This window comes from Mirounga leonina, unplaced genomic scaffold (assembly GCF_011800145.1).
Source record: "Mirounga leonina isolate KUSES-001 unplaced genomic scaffold, KU_Mleo_1.0 Mir_418, whole genome shotgun sequence".
Lineage (NCBI taxonomy): Eukaryota > Metazoa > Chordata > Mammalia > Carnivora > Phocidae > Mirounga > Mirounga leonina.
The window spans coordinates 13503349-13517826 of record NW_023270739.1 but is presented as its reverse complement, the minus strand read 5'-3'; the positions used below and the strand labels follow the sequence as shown (position 1 = coordinate 13517826).

At 43.6% G+C, this 14478-nt stretch overlaps 1 long non-coding RNA gene across 1 annotated transcript in view; it reads left to right on the top strand.

Moving 5' to 3' along the window:
- The first annotated feature begins 1828 nt into the window (after window positions 1-1828).
- The window catches only part of LOC117998783, a 31819-nt gene continuing 19169 nt past the window's right edge, over window positions 1829-14478 (top strand). The window contains exons 1-2 of the long non-coding RNA XR_004676081.1: window positions 1829-1986; window positions 12266-12290. This is a non-coding gene — a long non-coding RNA (uncharacterized LOC117998783). The remainder of the gene's footprint in view (window positions 1987-12265; window positions 12291-14478) is intronic.

Here is a 14478-nt window from a genome sequence, read left to right as displayed (position 1 = left end):
ATGTTAGCCAGGATTGAGTGATGCTGTGTTTGTGGTTTGCCAGTGACCCTGTTCTTGTCATACTCAGACAAGATTACTGAGTGGTCTTATTTTTGGTCTCACTTCCTCAGAGTTAGAGAGTGGCCCTGAGATTGGTGTTCTGTGTAACTGTGTTTAACAGAAGAACCCAAAGGCCTCGCTGTGTCAGGCCACTGACTGGATGTCAGGCTTTGTTTTTCTCTTTCGTCCAAGTGTCCTAGGACTGGAGTCCAGCATCAGCACAGAAGTAAGCAAGAGTATTTCCTTTGGTTACTTGATAGTCCTCCCCTTTTACTCTCCCCCGCCTAATTCTGGATTTGTAAGGAGGGAGCCACTGAACCAGGATGGTGGAGGCCAAGGTAGAGAAGCAGGGCTTCTAGAAGTCAGACAACTCAGAAACACCCTTATTTGCCCAAGAATTAATTCCCATCTCACAACACACCCAGGTATATCTAATTTTCAAAGGAGGGATGGTGTATCCTGAATGAGAAAATTACCCCATGCTCTCCATTGCCTCGAAGGTCATGCTCAACAGTCCATCAGGGCCTCGGTTCTAGCTCAAGGTTTTCTCTAAATACGATTGTTTTGTTTTAGAAAATCTTTTAACCAGGATCCCAGCATCCTCTGGGCTCCTGTGGCACCCTGTATTCCTTGGTTAACATCCCTGCTATATTGTAATTAATTTGTTTATAAGCTGTCTGCCTGGTTAGACTGGCTCCTTACATGTTTGTATCACTGGAACTTAATTTTAACAAAGGACTTGGCACAGGCTAGGCTCTCTATAAATATTAAATGGATTTAAAATGGAGATTTAATTCCTGGCTTGAATTCATCTCACAAAACACTTACCGAGTCTGTACTATGAGCCAGGAGGATGCTATGATAAATCAGTCCTTACCTTCAGGGAATAATTATTCAATTCTAATAGGACTTAAGAACAAGAATAGCTGGCATTTATTTGGGATCAGGCACTGTGTTAGGTGTTTACATGTGCTTCAGTTATTCCCGCCATCTCACAGGTAAAACAACTGATACACTGACGGGTTAAGTAACTTTGCTGAGGTCACACAATTATTAAGGGGCAGAGCAGGGATTGTGACTCAGTCTGACTCCAGTAACACTTGCCCAAATATTGGGTTGAAAGGTGCCAAGTGAATTCACAGTTCTGTCATTAAGTGAGTGAAGGCCCTGCAGGCTATCAGAATTGCAGCAAATGCAATGAAAGTGGAGTAGGCTGATATGACCGGCCTGGGGAAGACTTCATGCTCTTTCCTAGTCAAAGTGTGTTGGGGAACAGAGCTCCATTAGCTCTCTGTTAAAGAAGAAATGGGATTTCGGTGTTGACTTCAGACCTGAATATCATCATTCAATAACATTTATTGGGCGCCCACTGTATGCAAAATAGGTGTTTCTGCCGCTTGCCCTCCTGCCCACATCCTGAAGCAGGGAAGGGAAGTGGGGAAGAAAAGGCAAAGAGGGCGTGGAGGTGGGTAGGTGAGCATCCTCGGCCCTGCTGCCTCGCCCCGCTGCCCGCGCCGGCCACGCCCCCAGCCTCGCCCTCGCCCCCAAACCCACTTTAAACTCCCGCCCCCTCTTCACGACGACCAATGCCCGGCCGGAGAGCCCGAAGGAGGCCGGGGATTGGGCGTCGCCGCGGTTGCCGAGGTGACGGGTGGGTCCGGCGGGGACCCCGACCGCGGCTAGGGCGAGGGGTGCCGGGCGGCTTCCGGCCCGGCCCGCGCCGGCCAGCAGCGCCCTGGCCCGCACCCCCCGGCGGCGGGAGGGGAGGCCCCGCGTGTCCCCCGGCCCCGCGCGCCCCCCGCCGGCCTCCGGTCCGGGGCGCGCCGCCCTCCGCCTCCGTCTCCGCCCCCAGGACCGGCGGCCGCCAGCTCCCGAGCGCTGCCTCCCCGGCCAGCGGCGCGATGGGCTGCGGGAACTCCACCGCCACCAGCGCGGGCGCCGGCCGAGGTGAGCGGGGGCGCGGGCCGGGGACTCGGGGGCGGCGGGGAGGTCTGCCGGGCGGGCGGCCGCTGCGGGAGAGGCCAGGGGAGAGGCGGCGGGGCGCGGCGGGGACCCGCGGGAGGGAGGGCGCGCAACCCCCTCTCCTCGTCCCCGTTTTCGGGACGGGGCGGGGGCGGGTGGGCCAGGCCGCCCACTTTTTGGAGGGACCCGAAGCGGGGCATTTCCCCCGAGCGGGGGCGGTCACGCCCGGACGAGGGGAGCCTGCAGGGCGATCCTGCGGAGGGTGCGCGCGGAGGACGCGCGGCGGGGCTCCCCTGCAGCGGGTAGCCCGGTGCCCTCCGGGGGGTGAGGATTCCTGGCGGTGGCCAGCATCCGCTCCCTCACCCCCCACGCTCGCCCCGCAGACCCGCCGCCAGCCCGTCGGAACCCTGAAGCTGCAACGGGAAAGTGCGGCAGAGCAATTCAGGACTTTTTTTGGTGGTGGTGGTGGTGTGAGTGGGGTTGGGAAAAACTGCGAGCCGGGCTCTGAAAATTCATCGGAGTCTGTCCTGATACCTGAGAGCGGCTGGGTTGCTCGTAGGATTTCTCTGAGAAGCTGCAGTATTAAGGATGCTTTAGATTAAGTGTGACAGAGCTTTAATATTAGCAGTGATCTGTTCATATATTTTTCATTAGAAAAATATATTAAAACTTCTTTTATACCACTTCATTTTGTTGATTGGCAGGCGAGATCTTCTAGATTCCCCCAGTCAGCCAGGCTTTGTGTCAAGTGACTTATTACCAAACTCAATCTTCTCTTTTAACCCAGCTCGTGTCTCCCGATTTAAGAATCTGGATCTGTTTTGAGTAATATCTGCTGGCCTCTTTTAGGATCCCTTTGGATAAAGAACTCCCATCCCCACCTGCAGACGGAAACAGCTGTCCGATGCTGCAGTATTTCCTAGCAGACTGGGGTGGATGCCCTCTCAATAACTTCGTGACCTTGGGCCTTCTCTTCTCTTAACCCAGACATCTGTGGAAGATGGCGCTTGAGATTCAAGCCTTTTTCGTTTATTTATTTTAAAGTTTATTTTGACGTTTACTTCGTGGGATCAGATGTAGAAATCTGCTCTGTGAATTGGCCAAGTTTGTTTTTCCTCTTTGTCTGTAACTACACATGGAATATTCTGTTTTCCCCGAGAAGACACTAAAATATGTGGGATTCTAGTCCTAGAGCTGTGAATGAACCCAGGTAATGATTCACTGTAAAGTTGATCTCTGAAAGATAATCTTTACCATCTTAAATGAAATTCTCCTCCTTGGGATATGCAGGGAGCCACCAGAGAACAAATCTTTTCCGTTCATATAACCGTGAGACAGGTTAGTTATCCTAGTTGGCGTCTTATGCCAACAAGGGCAAACGAGATTCTGAGAATGGCCAGAAAGCTCTGCATGGAAACCTGGAACAGTATCCAGGCCACATCCTGCACCAGGCGTTGTGTCTCTCAATCTAACAGGCACTGGGGTCCTATGCAATCCACTGCATGGGCACCCTCTCTTTAAAAAGGCTAAGAACAGTTATCCACATTAAAAAAAAATCATAGTAAGGATTTGTAACATTTCCTTTCAAATGGAGCTAGGTTACTTCATTAACATTTTTATTTATTGATGAAATGCCTGTCAGATTTAGGGATAGGCGGGAGGGGCACTGTTGCTAAAACAGAGTGATGATAAGGTAATTTGGAAATGGTAATGTCAGAAAATGGGAAAATCTGATTCTCCTTACAGATATTTAGTTGACCTTTTTTTTTTTTTGCTGAGGTGCACATCCCTTGCTACGTAAAAGGAGGTATAGTTATATTGAAAAAACCACTCCAAGTGCACGCCTTCTTGTTGAGCAGCCTGTTTTGTTTATGAAGGACAGTTCACGGCAGAGCATGTTGTTGTCTCCTCTAGCTTGCACTTTGCTAAAAATTGCTTTTTGTTCAGGGAAGCACCAGATAGAGAGTGCAGACTGTAAAACATTAAGGAGGGAACATGATGAGTAGGGACTTATTGAATCACCTCTTTGATGGATCTGCCCTAGTCTTTGAGAAGTCATTCCCCAAACATGTCCTTGCTAGAGTCCAGCTGGCTAGCTTTGGGATTTGGTCATTGTTGTTTTGAAATTTTTCTGTCAGCTGGTGGTAGGACTTTAGTTTCAGAAAGGAAATAGTAAGATGAAGAAAAATAAACCACAGGGCAAAGGTATTTGAATATTTTTTCGTTGTGAACTTTGACATCAGCATCAAATATGCTATTGACCAAGTTGCGAACTTGTGGTCCCGAACCCAAGTGGCATGAAATAAATGCATTAAGTAGATGTCCCGGGGGTGCCCCCCCAGATGACTCAGTTCGTCACTGAGTGACTTTTGGTTTCGGCTCAGGTCATGATCTCAGGGTCCTGGGATTGAGCCCCGCATTGGGCTCCATGCTCAGTGTGGGGTCTGCTTATCCCTCTCCCTCTGCTCCTTCCCCTCCTCCCCCCCACCATAAATAAACACAAAATCTTAAAAAAAAATAGATGTTGTTTCTGTCCTCCAGGTACTTTACAGTGCCCAACTCCTGAAATGTCCCAGGATCATACAATTCAATAGTTATACTTAAGCTTTTCAGCAATCAACCAGTCCACCCATCCAGCCAGCCATAGATACATAAATAACAAAGTACAGAGAGAAGGTGGGAAGGGTGCTGAACTTGGAGCCTGGAGAGTGAGGCTCAAGCTTGACTTCGGCTTTATGCTGGTTGCGTTGCTATGGGCATTTCATTTCACATTTCTGAGTTACAGAGTGAAAACACTGTGTAAACTGTAATTATTATAGAATAGTGGAATATTACCATGTCGAAGGTGAAATGGCTTTCACTGATCATTTTTCTAGAAGAACATGGCAAATCTACTTCCAAAGGGTGCATTAGCACATTATAATAATACCCTTAAACCTGAAATCTCCATTATAAGCCCTGTTTTACTCTGTAAGTAATGAGGTAAAACGAGATAATTGCCCTCTCCCTGAGCTATCTGAACAACTGCCTTTCTTGGCTTTTGTCTAGAGAAATTGGTTAATATGACAAACTGATATTTAGTAGTGTGCTTGAGTAAATTGGATTCTGTATGTCCAAGAGGTAGAAAAACTGATGTGCAGTAAAATGATCAAACAGCCATAGAAATCAGCCTCTAGATCACTCAGGCTCTAAATAATTCCAGTTAGATTTCTCCTAAAGATTTCTAACTGTAAGCTTGCACCCAGTCCACCTCTCCATGCAGAGCACTGCACTTCACTAGGAACTTATAAGGCAAGGCTTGGGCATCCAGCAGTGGGTGGTTGAACGAAATCAAACTTTCATGCTCTTGAGAAGCTGATAGTCTAGGTAGGAAGATTAACCATTGGAGAACAATAGCAAGGCAAAGTATGATAGAATACATGTGAACATCCAAGTGCCCAGGAGATGTTGAATAATATAGTTTAATCACAGGTGGCTTCGGGGAGGAGTTGAGCTGTCAGTCCAGATGGGGTCATGAGAACAATTTCATTTGCACGAGAGCTTTCTCCATTTTCATGTTTTAGTAAGGTCACTCTCTCAACATAGGAATTTGATTTCCCCAACCTAGAACTGTATTAGGAGGACTTCTTCTATTTTCCATTCAGTGAAGATTTACTGTATTTGTCCTGCATAGAGTCTAGCCCCTAAACTATAGAGAAACATCTGGATTAAATAATCCATTTTAAAAGTGTTGCATTTTCTATAAGGCAGGGAGCTCTTGATCTGTTTCTCTCTGCTCTCCAGCCCCACCTCTCTCTCTCAGCAGATTCTCTGTCCCCTCGTTTTTCCTTGAACATGGTTTTTAACTAGGCAGAGAAATGAGCAGCCCTGCGGTTGAGCTAATGATCTGAACAGGTCGGCCATTCCCTTTTATACACTTATACATATAGATGGGTAAGCAAGTCTGTAATGTAAGCCAGGCAATCTCTTTTCAGGTAAACCAGAAAATCCCTTAAAATGTTTGGATGGTTCCAAATATTTACAATAGCCTGTGTCAATACAGGCTAAGGCTGTAGAAATTCTTTGCTGCAGAGGACTTATTTCAGATGTATTCTGCTCATGATAGCTGACTGAATTTTTTAGTTGTAGTTTTTCTATCAGAGATTTGTAACTGGCAACTGTCTGATCATAACTCCGTGGCAGTTTATTGTCAGAATGTTTCTGTAATGGTTCTTCTGCTATTTATATAACAATAGTCTGAAGAGGAGGAGTTTAATATTTATCCTATTTTGTCAGTGTACCCAGGGAGTTAATACAATCCTTTTGGGTCCAATTATTTAGATTAGTTTTCTCTTCGTCCTCAATTGGCTAGATAATTGCATTCTCTTCTCTTGATTTAGCTCTGTGGTCCAGCCTTAATTTACATCTTTAAATGGTTTGGTAGGACTGAGATGTTGCTGCTGTGCTTAGCATGAGCCCAGGCCGTATCGGGGACATAATATAAAATTTTGTTGATAGCATCCAAGAAGTCACTTATGTCTCCTGCTATTTCCCTGCCGCCACCCCCAGACCCCAGCCCCACCATCCCTCTTTCAGTTCCCTGAACATGCTGAACTGACTCTTGTTGTTTTCTCTCTGTTTGAAACTCTCTTTGCTGGAGAGCTGATATTTTGTTTATTTATACACCGCCTCTTCTGTTCCCTTCCTGCAAATGTAGGCCTCATGAAAGCCTCCTGCATCTTGTTCAGCTGTACCCTCAGCCTCTAGACTAGGATCCAAACTTTCAATGGAATTTTTGGCTCCCAAAGAAGTTTTTTTGTTGTTATTGTTGAATGAACGAACATACTGGGGAAACAAAGAAGATGCAAAATGATGTCCTAAATTGTGTGCTTGATACAGCAATTGAGAGAATAAAATAAAACCTCAGGCAGTCAGGGCAGCCTGCTTGGAAGAAGTGGCACTTGATTTGGTTCTGAAGAATAGGTCATGTTTGGATAAGCAGATAATGGAAGGGAGGGCATTCTTAGTGCTGTATGAAATCATAGGGACAGAAATCGGCTCCATGCATTTCAGGGCAGTAAGTCTGGCCTGACTGGCTTTAGTAGTTCACGTGTGTTATAGGGTGTTGGAGAGGAAGAGTGGGTAGAATGGAGGGTGAGGAGGACAGACAAGCAGGAAAGCCAAGCCTCGGAGTTGAGGGTGGGCTCTGGTGTCGAAAGACCCAAATTCGAATCCAGCTTTTGTCATTTATCAGCTGCATGACCTTGGGCTAACTTGCTTAAACTGTACCTTGGTTTTCTCAACTGTAAAATGGGGGAGTAAGAATAGAACCGACTGCAATATGAAATGAGTTAATGTTAGTAAAGTGCTTAGAACAGTGCCTCGTACATTGTGAGTACTCACTATGCTATTTATTATGAATATAGGGACAGACTTTTGTAACTGGTGTAGAAGGAAAGAGTGGGCATACAGCAGTGGCTGTCTGGGGTCAGGGCAGTGAAAAGGGTCTGGAGGCGTTGATGCCAGAGACCCCTGGGAGAGCCAGGCTGAGGATAGGCTGAATGGGAGGGAGAAATAAACATGAACCCAAACTAATGCCTGGGTAACTGGAAGGTTCTGCTGCCTCTAAAGGGAAGGCAGCTTCGAAGAGGTAGGTGACCAGTACACTCTTGGAGGTTCCATGTTGGAAGTGACAGTGAATGATGGGAGATGGAAATACCTCTGTCCAGGCACTTATCACCTATGTGACGGAATCGGGACGTTCATGCGTCCCAGCTCCCTGAAACTGACCTCACGGCCACGTGCAGGGGTCGTGAAGGTGACATCAGTGAGGTAGTCAGTTCAGCCACAAGCCACTTACCGCTCAGTGTAGACATGGCTTAAATTATAATACAGTAGCCAGGTGTCACTGCCTTATCTATGTCTGTCCTTATGTGGCTGCCTTTATTAATTTTTAGCTCCCTAAAGTGTAGATGCTCAACAAGGACAACCTGCAAATGAAGAGATTTTCTGCAAGAGCTTCCATATTCATGAACAGAATTTTATATTTCTAGGACATATTGACCTGATTTTTTATCTCCTTTATTGAAAAAAATGACTTATGAATCTAGTTCTTTTATTGGCTTCTTGAAAAATAACATTGCTTTGGATGAACTGAGAGCTGTTTTTCTACTTCTTTTGGCCAAACTGAGACTATGATGTAGTTTTGGAACTATTATGGGTCAGAGAAGACATCACGAGCTGTCAGAATTAAAGAGAATTTTGTTTATTTTTCTGCAGTTATGTTTATACAGTTCTCTCTTTTTTTTAAAAGATTTTATTTATTTATTTGACAGAGAGAGACACAGCGAGAGAGGGAACACAAGCAGAGGGAGTGGGAGAGGGAGAAGCAGGCCTCCCGCAGAGCAGGGAGCCCGATGTAGGGCTCGATCCCAGGACCCTGGGACCATGACCTGAGCCGAAGGCAGACGCTTAACGACTGAGCCACCCAGGCGCCCCATGGATAAATTGGGTTTGCTATGTATTTTTAAGTGACGGAGACTTTTGACTTTGAGACTCGAACAAAATATTAAAATCTTTTGAAGTGCGTAAAGTAAAAGGTATACACGGTCATGGTGAAGTGATGTTTTGAACAACCAACAATGTTTAATTGTTTCCTACTTTTCAGAAGGAAATGTTCTTCCTTACAGACCTCTAACCATTTATAATTACTTTTTTTGTCACTGAAACTGCATATAATACTTTTCTGAGAGCAAACCTTCCCCCCTTTTTCTTTTTTAGGAAGATACTTAAAATTATCATTCTTTATATAATCATCAAATCTTTAGTCTTATGTACTTTGTGGTGCTTTCATTCTACAAGAAGCGTTGTTACATTACCCCCATCTCTGCTTCTTCTAAGCCATTATGTTAATACATCAAGGCTATGTTTAAACAGTAAAAAGTCATTTTGGCAGGAATGGAGTGGTGCTAACAGGAATCAATGCTCTATCCCAGGGGCCTAGAAAGAATTAGATACCATTATAAATATTTGTTTAGCAAAGGGTAAGTCACACAACCATAAACACAACTTAAAGCAAATGGGATTTTGCCACTATCTGAATTGTTCTAGATAAAGTGTTTTTTTTGCATAAATTCTCTAAGAGTAGAGATCTCCATCTGGTTAATTACAATCAATATATAGGTGAAGTGTGATTACAAGGTTGTAGTGAGGGTAATAATTTTTCTTCTGTTTATTAATTTTATGATTTTATACTTTTGCAGAACAAAGAGATATTCTATCTTTTATATACCTACGTATTCTGATAGTTTTCCAAGGGTTTCTAACAATTACACATTTTTTTTCCCCCACTCTGAGAAGTTTTATGTTCGGGAGTCATGTTCTACCTGTCCTCGTTATAAGCTGATCATTAATATCATGCTCCCTTGCTTCTAAGATGCACATTTTCTTCCCTTTTAAAAAAAACAAAAAAACGGAGCCCATATTACAGTCACGCGTATACTGCATGTAGTTTCTGACGTCTTTGCCCACCCCCATTGTGCGTATTAAATAGACGGTACCCTTTAAAGGAGGGACATTTGAGAACAGAAGAAATGGTGTGCTGATTTCCTTTTGGAAGGTAACACCAGGCATCTGCCCAGGGCCCACTGGGATGCTAGGTGGTGATCCCAGCGGGGAAGCAGCTTTGAGGGTGCCTGGAGCCCGGAGCAATCAGGTGAAATGGATGGAGGGTTCCTGGTGGCTGATTAAAATCAGTATTCATTAGACAACATGTTGCTGTTTTGAAACTAGTTCCACGCACGTTTTTGTGCTTTGTCTTCTCAGCTGCCTTTACCTGCCCAGTATTAGAAACTGAAGCACTGATTTCGTGACCTTTGGATGAATGATCTGAGCAAGGACTCTGTGTGGGTCTTTGCCTTCCTGTTCCCTGCTGTTCTTTCCCTGCCACTCTGGGCCCCCCCTGAGATGAAGTGGGATGGCTTCTGTCCCCTCTGCTCTTGCTGTGGATTGTATTCGATGGCCCTTCATCTCTCTGCTGAGGACTCACTGTCCTCATTATGATCTCTGCTTTCTTCTCTCTGTAAGACTTTGCAGAATCAGAGTTTGTGATCCCTCTGGCTCTCCCATCCCCTGTCCACGACAAAACCCCGGAACGTTCTCCGTACTTTTCCCATGAACATGAAAATATGAAAATCAGGATATTACTTTCTTTCTAGACTTTCTTCCAGATTTTCATGCTTGTTTTGACTCTGAAATAAAATATTCATCTGCACAGGTTTTTTGTGTTACTAATCCTTTGCTTATCTTTTCCTATCAAAGTGCTCCTTTGTTCTTATGTTAAGATATTTTTTTTCAATTTTAGGATTTTTGTTTTGTTTTGTTTTATGATCTCAGATTCCAAAGCATGCATTTATTTATTTATTTATTTATTTTAGAGAGAGAGAGAGAGAGCATGAGCAGGAGGGGCAGAGGGAGAGGGAGAGAGAGAATCTCAAGTAGACTCTATGCTGAGCACAGAGCCCGATGTGGGGCTGGATCCCAGGACCCCAAGATCACGACCTGAGCTGAAACCAAGAGTCGGACACTCAACTGGTGGTGCCACCTAGGCGCCCCAAAGCAGTTTTTATTTATATAATTTTAATGATAGTTGTGACATAGAAATGTTAATCTTTCATAAAGAAAGGAATGAGGTTTGTTACAAAGTTAAGGTTTGGCCAGAGCCTTACAAGAATTTGTTTGAGGCATAGTGTTTATTATCTTTATCCTCTGCTTTGAATTTGCAGATTAACGGATCTTAAATTAATATCACCAGGGTACAGTTCTTGCAGTTTTGGCAATAACCTTTCCTGCAGGCTTATTTGCTTACTGTGTAGCACATCTTTCTTTCTTTTCACATTTCCGTGACTTGGGTAGAGGTTATTTTAATTCCCATTTCGTAGATACGGAAATTGAGATATTAATTTCTAATTAAATTTACTGCTAATAATAACAACTTAGTGAGCTGTTTTTATGTACCAGACTTTGTGCTAAGTGTTGACATGCATCTTTAAAAAAACAAATCTTCACAGTAACGTCAAATAACAAAAGACAAAACTGCAAGCTGCAAAATTACATATGGGCGTTTATTTGGGGTCTTAGGGATTGCAATCCAGGAGACGGGATTCAAACGAAGTTGAAAACGTGCTCTGGAGAGACAAAGGAGGTTAGAGTTTTTTAAGAAGAAAGAGAAGACTTACATAACTTGTTTTGAAGAAAAGGTGTTTGGCCCTGGTTTAAGTACAGTTACATTAAACTGTGTGATTGGTTGCTAGCACTCATGTTAGAGAGAAAGTCCGTTTATGTCCGTTATGACATAAATAGATGCCTTGGCTTTTAGCTGAGTTCAGCAAAAAGAATTCTGAGAATTTGGGGCAGAAGATGTGCATGAGCCCCGCCTCCTTAGTGTCCTCCCAGCTCCATTTTCAATAACTCTCTTAGCAGTGGTCATTTCATTTATTCTCTCTGTTGCACATTGACTTTTGAAAAAGGTACTCTTATTATCCTCATTTGACACAAGTGAGGGAAGTGAGGTTTTAAGAGGTTAAAAGACAATTAATGCTATGTACCTACTAAAGATGGAACCAAGGTCTGTGTCGCTCAGATGAGGATAGTGGGAGGAGGAAGTGTGGAAATGGGACCAAACATGTGTGGCAGAGAATCTGTGATGAATGATAGGAATGGGGTCCGAAAGAGACGGGTTGTTTTTGGCATGTGGGTGGGAAGCAGGGACAAGGGGAGGGGCTCAGTAGCAAATAGGAGCAGAGTTAGAAATGCATGTAACTCCCTTTGGAGCTAGGCTGGTATCCTTGAGACTTCTAATTGAGGATATCACCTCCCTCTGTCTTGTTACGTCACTTCGCTTTGTGGCTAATGCATTGTGTGACTTAGAACAAGGCCATGTGGACACCAGCTTAGAAGGCGTGTGACTTAGAAATGAAAATACTTCCCGACTCTGTCAGTTTATCTGTAAAATGAAGGGATTGGATTAGGTGATCTGTAAAATCCCTTCCAGAACCGACACCTTATAATTTATAGGAATTGTTAAAAATGGCAAAATAAATTCAAAACGTAAGATTTGAATGTAATGGTTTTCCTACTCTTTTTTCTTTCTTCCTTTTGAAATGATCTTTTTAAAAGGCATGTTTTCAACTTGTCTTTTCTAGAACTTTATTTTAGATGGGTATTGGGCTTCACATTTTTGTCTTAATTCTAGCACAATAATGCAAAACCTTTTTTTCCCCCCTAGGCCCTGCAGGAGCAGCTAAAGATGTGTAAGTAGTTAATATTATGATTTTCTAAACTCTTTTTGAGGAAGATGCTGTTTTTCATGATTGTGCCCTTTCGATAGATGTAGGTATGCCTGAAAAGATATGGGAATACATGCTATATTATGCAAAAATCAAGATTAGCATCTGGTTTATAACTAAACTGCTATTTGAAGAATATCATTGTGTTATTACTTATTCTGTTATTATTTATTCTGCCTTTCAGTTGCCCTAGCACTGTAACTCAGAACTTTAAGAGAGGGAAATGTTTAATTGTGCTTCCTTCCCAACTTGTGCTGAGATTTTTTTCTAATTGAAAGCAAGTAGGTATGGGAGAATTAATTAAGCACGTAGCTCCTGTGACTATGTGTTAGGGTGAGTCAGTGGGGAGAGGCTGGGGCAAGCATGTACCAAACACACATTGAATTGTTTTAAAGTTGATGATTGGATATTTGAGTGAATGTATATGACCATTCAACCTAGTCAAACCACAGGACATTTAATCAAGGGGCAGGTATCCCCCAAGGAGATGTTTCTGGAGCTCAGGAGCCCTTCCAGTATTTCCATCATGCCCCTTCTCTGCATCTTTCCACACCTCATCTAGAACAGTAGGGACATTGCAGTAGTTCACTATTTAAGAGTGTTTGTGGTTACTCCGTGGAGAGTGGATGGACCCCTGCCCCACCCACCCACAGTCGGTTTGGATGTTAGGACTGATGGTCACACACACACACACACACACACACACACACACACACACACACCAAGGAGGGCACGAAGATTTCTTACTCACATAAAAGTGAAGGAAGGGGAGGCGGGAGTGGCTTTGGTTTTTATTGCAGTTGGGAGTGAGGCTGGTCGAGGGCTTCTGTGCATGGGAGAGGTTTGCATAGTTTTATCTTCCCCACCAGCACAAAGGAAGGCATTCCCCAGCTTTCTAATCAGCTTGCACTGATGTGAGGCAGAAGGGGGAGTGGTTGGACTTGAAAGCTGTCAGTGGTCAAACATCAAAAATAGAGTCAGATTTATTATTATTATAATAAAGAGGAATTAGAGAAGATGAGAATGGGATTATAAGGTTTTTCAGGAGTTAAATATATATTTTCTATGGGATTTTAGGTACCCAAGAAGCAATATACATTGTTTCAAACTCCTGGTTGCACTGTTTGAGTTTATTACCAAAACATGTAGCAATAACCAGTTCAGCATCCTTACCCTATTTCTTTCATTGCAGTATCTGGGTCTCTCCTTTCCATTTCTATACATTATTGCCAGATTAATTTCCTCAAGCACTCCCCTGCCCTTGTAGGACCTCTGCTCAAAAACTTGTAATTATTCTCCATTGCCCGCTGGACCGAGCCCAGAATCCTTTGGGAACAGGAAGGCCATTTATGTTTTTAGCTTTTCTCTGACGGACTCTGCATGAGGTGGAAGGAAGCACTGCAGTGGGAGTGAGCAAGGCCGAGGATGAGAAGTGAGCTGACATGCTGCACTGAGACCTCTCACAGGGCCCAAACTGACCTCCCATGTTCTGCCTCAGTTTCTGCTATTTCCTCTGCCTGGAATGGCCTTTTTCTCAATTCTGTTTGTAAAAAAATCTTAGCTATTCTTCAGGGCTTCTGTCTTGTTCTTTGCAAGAAGAATTTCTTGGATCTCTCAATTGGATAGAATGTCTTTTTCTTCTGAACTTTTCGAGCATTTTGGACCGTTCTTATGACACATCATATGGGGCTTATATTGTAGTTATTTATCTTCTTGTCCCTCTTGGGCAGTGAGGGAAGTGAAATATCTTACTCATCTGAAGGTCTCCCATAGTTATAGTATCGTGTTTTGAACGTGGTGTTTAATGAACAGTTGCTGAGGAATCCCATCATTTCTATTCAAGGAGAGATTGATGTCTTGACTTCTTTCTTTTAGAGGCATGGACATTTCTAATAAAATTTCGTGATGCCATTGTCAACAAAATTAACTATTCCACGATGGGAGATGCCACTTAATTACTTTTTGAAATCCTGAATTCTCTGGATTTAAATTTTCTGTGACTATATATACCTCATTGTATGTCCTAGGAAGATATAATTTTATTTAATACTTGACCCTTTTAGAAATAAATGTAGTAAACAAGAAAAGTTAAAAGAATATTATAGTATTATTTTTCCTTGCACAAAAGTATATTCAAACATGTTCCTTTTTT